The sequence below is a fragment of the Dermacentor albipictus genome, chromosome 3, assembly GCF_038994185.2.
Source record: "Dermacentor albipictus isolate Rhodes 1998 colony chromosome 3, USDA_Dalb.pri_finalv2, whole genome shotgun sequence".
Taxonomy (NCBI): domain Eukaryota; kingdom Metazoa; phylum Arthropoda; class Arachnida; order Ixodida; family Ixodidae; genus Dermacentor; species Dermacentor albipictus.
This window is the reverse complement of record NC_091823.1, coordinates 164,792,932-164,798,931: the sequence shown is the minus strand read 5'-3', so window position 1 is coordinate 164,798,931 and position 6,000 is coordinate 164,792,932. Positions and strand designations below refer to the sequence as shown.

Sequence of the window (6,000 nt, the reverse complement as noted above, 5' to 3'; positions counted from 1 at the left end):
AAAAGAAAAGCGGGCAGTGGCCGTGGTCGCGGGATAGTTTCCAGGAAAGTCCTAAAAGAACCTTCGGATACAGTTCTGTGAAGCTCTGGCACGCATTTGGGTGTTGCCGACATAGCCAACACTATTTATGCATCTTTAAAGCGCGCAACGCGCAAGAGCCGGCGAATTAGCGCAGAAGAGCGCAACGCCCTGCGCCAACGCGCAATCTTGTTTCGGTTTCGGACTGGCGCCGGGTCTGCCTGCTCTCTCTTTTTTTCTCGCATGGGCGAGGCTGCGCGGTGCCGTGTTGTGTGAGCAAACGACGACGCTGGCCTGTTATCTCCGACTCCCTCATTTATGCCGCATCCCGTCCGGTATTCATGGCCTTTTTCTGTGGTTACACATAAGCCAATAATGCAGTGACCTTGCTCCGCGAAGCGTTTTCATGCGACCACTTTCCCGCCGGCGGCGGGGAAGGCCGGCCGGCGAAGGTAAACACTGGGTGTCGCCATGGCAACCGCCTGCGCGACCGGCGGCGGGCGCCGGGCGTACCAGCGCGCATGCGCGGCCGTCGGGAGAACGCGTTCGCCCTCGCGTTCCTTCAACGAGTCAGGCGTGTCGCTGCTTTTGGAACGGTGCGTAGACGTGTTCGGGAAGCTTCTCCTTGCAAGCATTAAAAGCAGCCGGCCTCGCGACCGTGCCGCCCAATCGACGACGGATAGCCAATCGTCCCGGTCAGCGCAGAATCCAGTGCCTGACGTTGTCGTCGGCGAAGAAGAAAAGGAGAATCATCCAAGTGAGTCAGTCTTTCGCCGAGCTTCGCATTCCTTGCACTCTGAAACGTGTTATGCAGAGCCAGTTACTCGCGGAAAGCTCGATTTCGACTCTTCATGCCGCTGTCATGCGGGTAACGTTACGAGCCGATGCCCTACGCGATGTGGGATGTGCCCCGCCGATCTCATTGTAATGCCGGCTCCTCTGCCAGCCGAAGCGCTCGGTTTGTAGCGGCGGCGGTCTGGATTGGGGTCAAGCGTGGACGCTCACTTTGATCGGGGAGTTTATTCTCGGCGGGGAAGACTTGTTTGGGCAGGGAGGCAGGCGGATCTTGCCATCGCCGCTTGGGCACATGTTAGCATCGCGTCCCCGTGTATTGTTGAGAAGCCGTGTTTCAAGTATTGGATGTGAACCGTGACCCGGGTTCCACCGAAATAAACTGTCACCGCGACGACAGCCAGCGAAACTCGTAACAGTGCATTGGCAGCTGCCACTTATGGATAGCAGCTGCCGGCTCGGGCTAACCCGTACTTCATCGCAAGATTGCAGTTGCGCTGAGCCGGCTGAAATTAGTTGATCGCGCCCGTGTCCTCTTGATTCGGCTCTTGTTTTTTGGGAGCTGCTGAGACGGCGCGGTGCGGTTAAGTTTAGCGCCCATTTGGCGCCTAGCGCGTGGCGAAGTGCCTATCCGCCGATTTGCTTTTGTTTTCCAAGGGCGACACTCCTTGCGAAGCTAGCATAGATAGATGGTACGGATCAACGGATATATATAGCAGGTGCTCACATCGCGTCTGCTTGCCTCAAGACCAGGGTGGTATTCGGGCACGGCTGATGACCGTGACTTGTTGTCTCTCTGCGAAGACGCTCTTCGCAAGCTCAGCTGGTACGCAAATAACCTTGCCAACCCGAAAGTGCAAATGCTAAGGAGTTGAAATTCCACGCTTATCCGGCGAGGGAGCAAATTCAGCTGGCCTTCGTAATGGACCCCACGTCCTCTCTCATGTCCTCAGCTGTACCCGGGTCTGTGTAGTGCCGCGAATCATTCCCTCCTTCAAGAGAGGAGAACGAAATCGCTATATTTCCGTCTTCACGCCGCGAGCACTCTGCCACGCTTTTATCATTCCTCGCTTATCTGCATGCCATGAGGACACGCTTCAATTCTTAGACGCGCTAATGGATGTCGTGTACTCTTGATAGCCCGTCCTGCTTCCCAGATGTCTGAACATTATGCTGTAAGCGGTGTGCGTGCGTGCGTGCGTGCGTGCGTGCGTGCGTGCGTGTGTGTGTGTGTGTGTGTGTGTGTGTGTGTGTGTGTGTGTGTGTGTGTGTGTGTGTGTGTGTGTGTGTGTGTGTGTGTGTGTGTGGCGCGCGCACGCGCATTCCTGTGTATCCTCGGTACTGCATACATTTCCTTTCGGTTGCGACATGTAATGTATGCATCAGGAGCAAACGAAGAGTGGTTGCGCAATCGCTGGGCAGGAACCTGGTGGGAATAACAACTGTTAAAACAAATGTGAGGAGCCTGCAGACCTGCGCGTCTTCCTTCGACTTTTTTTTGTTTTGTTTTTTCCCGACAATTGTATGTCACAGTTAAAAGAATAAAAACGCCTCACCTGGGGCGCTATAACGTAAAACAATTCCAAACTTTTCTATTCCAATTCTGCAATCAGCCCACCGCGATTGGTCAAAAACTTATTTGGACCACCCCCACTTCACCTGTCTGTCACGCGACGTCATGGAAACCGTGATAGCTCCTCATCTGATATAACGTGTACGCACTGATTATGCATAATGTGACCGAACAAAACAAAATAGTTATTTCTGATTCGACGCCTTTTTGTCATTAGCCCTCGGCTATTTATCAAAAGTTTTCGGGCTGCACCCACTTCACCTGCCTCTCACGCGACGTCACAAAAGCGCAAAAACTTACCGCGTCAAAGTGACGCGTACGCGTTAAAGATGCAGTAATATGCCGAACAAAACTGAATTTTCTTCTGCCCCGTTCCGAAAGGAATAAAAGATGGCTGCTGACGATCGCTCAGGCACTGGCTACTCCCCTCTGCTGGAGAGCATGGGTTTATTTGCGTGTAATGAAACTTTTTTGTGTGGCCGTGTAACCTTACCGAGAACTTTCAGCACGTTTACGACTTCGTGCTGCCAACTCTTCTTTGCTGAGGATCCGTTTTAGCTTCATTCTTAAGCTTCCGTTGCATGCCGCCGCGATTGTCGACGAGCCAACGTAAGCTAAGTAAGAGAAAGCGGACCAAACGCAGACGCCGGCACCACCCTCTTCATCCGGTTAACGATATGCAGTGCAGTGGCTCAGCCCCATCGAATCCTTCTCCACTTGAGCATGCTCCTCGCCTCTTGGGAGCCAATTAGATAAGACAAGCCGCTGAATGCAGGCAATGTTATTCGTTATTCAAGCAAACAAAAGGGACCTCATGAACGAGTGGAACATTTAATTGGTTTGTTCAGACAACCCTGTGGGTGACCGCCTGACGCTTGCGTGGGCGGTTACGCAAATTTGACGTCGGTAGATTTTAATAAAAACACATTGGAATAGTTTTACGTTGTGCGGCCCCTGGTTATTGTATGTATTGAACTTCGACGCAGTCCCAGCACGGCGACGGCAGATGCGTGCGAGGGATGACGTGAGCACGCACCCGCGAAGCGCTGGAGACGTGTGTGGTGCCGGAGACAAGGCGCCAACGGTTGCCAGAATTCCGCGTCGCTATAGTTCCGCGGCATAGGAACGCGGCTGGAAGACGGCCTTCGGCGAGCGTTCTCGCGTATTGCTCGCTGATTCAACCCTGTGTCAGCGCTGACGTAGAGTTTCGCCGCGGATCTTGACAGGAAGTTTGTCCGAGAGCGAAGCGGGAATCTGGATGTCGAGCTCTTGTTGGCCTCCGAGGCTCCTCTGGCACCGAAGGGCGACGCGGTGACGGGCCGTACTTGCGGCCTATTCTCGGCCTAATTGCAACACGACGGCGGGGAATGCGATTCCAGCCTAAATAACGGGCCGGTCCGAGTGACAGCCACGGCGTGAAACAGCTGCGCGAAGCGGCGAGAGGTCGACAACTTCGCGGCCGGGACACGTCCCGCAAGCATACGCGTTTGGCGCCAGCCGGATGAAACGACGTGTAGAATCGTGAAGCAGACGCGACGCCGACGCGTCGGAAGTGCTTCGCACGTGGTCGACGGGCTGAGCGTCTTCTCGTCGTCGGCCCGTTTGCGTTTAACGAAGGCTGTGACGGCGCACAGCGAGAGGGAAGACACAGCGGACAGCTTTCTGGGAAGGAAGGCTGCGCGGGCAGAGTGCCCCACCAGTGAGATCGCTCCCGAAAGATACATTTCCACGTTCTCTTACCCGCGTTACCTTAAGCTGGGGAAGAGAAAACAGGGGGCATCGCATTTACAGCAGCAAAAATAGGACCAAATTGCACTAGTGAGTGTTAAATTTCACTTATTTTTCTGCTTCGTAGCCAATGCGACACCGTCGCATTTCTTGTGTTGCGTTTACTTTGCATTCAAGAGCAGGTCATATAGTCGTATAGTCGAACACAAACGTTCCGTGAGACCTAGTCACATACTCCCGCCTCAGTTTCGCACTCGCAGCTGAGGAGTTACGATTGGAGTTCATTGTCAGGATTAGGTACTGTGGTTATCGATGCGGATGGCGTAGGAACACTGAACAGAATTGTCGTAGGGTTTCGGGAATTATACGTTAAGTGGTTGTACTGCCATGAAAGAGCCTTAACAGCTGAATACATTTCAAGCAAAATTACGATTAGTTCAAGAAATAACGCTAGTGCATTTCTCCGTTAACGGTTAAATTCGCAAATCGGATTGAGCACGTATTTAGTTATCGCTACACCGGTAGCCAGCGGACACATAAAAAAAAAGAAAAAAGAGTGCACGCATAGATTTGTAGTGCCGTGAGCGGATATAATTTAACAGAGCTTAGATTCCTGCGCATTACATGTTATTACTTTTTTTAAAATACAAATTATCGACCTGCATTTACTAGCCCGTCACTTTCACGTTGCATTCGCCGGTGTTGCTCGTTGTCTTCCCTTTTGCATGTAGCATTCGCCTCCCGCATTGTTGCCGAAAGTATGCGGAAGATATCCTTCGCTACATACGAAGTGAAACCAAAAGTTCGACTGTCAGCTGTATTCCTCGGTGGCGCCTGAGAATGCGATGCCCTTCCGAACACATTGGTTGGGTGGAGTGGGGGAGGGAGGGGAAAGGAAGAGGGGGAGGGGGCACATCTGCTGCACAGGCAACCGAGGTCGCGTGTCCACTTGCCCGACAGTGTATTGGCACGAGCGCAACGTGTGTTTTTACTCTCGGATGAAGCCGTTTATATATCGCCACTAGGATGGGCCTGTACGTTTTGCACCAGTGCCAGCGAGGCGCGCCCGCATTTTTGTTATCTCTCTTTCACTCTAAACCCGTCTCGATCGTTTGTACTCGCCGTCCAGTTCACTGCCGCGGGTGAAGAAGGTGTTGCCCGAGTTTCTTGCGCAGCGTTCGTGCACATTCGGTGCATGTTGCCGCAGAACGACATGTACTGCCGCGTATGCGGATGTCGTTTTCGCGTACATATCGGCAATTCGCAGAGAGTACACGTCGTTCACATACAGCGGGATACACATGCGCTGCATGCGCGACTCGTATATCGAATGCCGCTATAATGGAAGCGCACCTGTACACGCCGTCGGCCTGTATCGGAAAACGTTGGCGCGGCGTTGTTTAACCGGAAATGAGGGCGGCCTGACACGGCGGCGGCTTAGTTTTGCGACACATGCGCTGCTGCTGTACGCTACGGTGCTGAATGGATCGGCGGGAGTTCGTTGAATCCTCTGACGCTGGACTTGTCTACAGCGACAGCAGCAAGCTGTCGAGCAGCCGACGGCTTCTTCTTCAGAAGAAGACGTTTGCGATGCGAACAGCGTCGTCTTCGTTCGCTGCGGTATGTTTGCCGGCAGGGACCTATGTATACGAACAGGTGGGTCGACGTCGCCATTCTCAGCGTCTACGTGGTGCATAAAACTCCGCGCAAATTGCCGATAGCTTAGATGTTAGCTCGAAGGTGGCTGGCCCGCACGGCTCCAAGCGGCACGTTCCCGCAGTGGAGTTCGATTCTCAGCGGTGGTGACGGGCGAATTCGCCCTATGTAAAGATGGTGAATAAGGTTGAACGAGTGTGGACTGCACGACGATTACGACGACCTAACGGAGG

At 53.4% G+C, this 6,000-nt stretch overlaps 1 protein-coding gene across 3 annotated transcripts in view; it reads left to right on the top strand.

Moving 5' to 3' along the window:
• Window positions 1-542: 542 nt before the first annotated feature.
• LOC135905157 (heat shock protein beta-6) overlaps window positions 543-6,000 on the top strand; it is an 83,506-nt gene continuing 78,048 nt past the window's right edge. The window contains exon 1 of one of the 3 annotated variants that reach the window (XM_065436170.2): window positions 543-775. The gene's annotated coding sequence lies outside the window, so the exon portion shown is untranslated. The remainder of the gene's footprint in view (window positions 776-6,000) is intronic. The other 2 variants (XM_065436169.2, XM_065436174.2) reach the window with 2 other exon arrangements.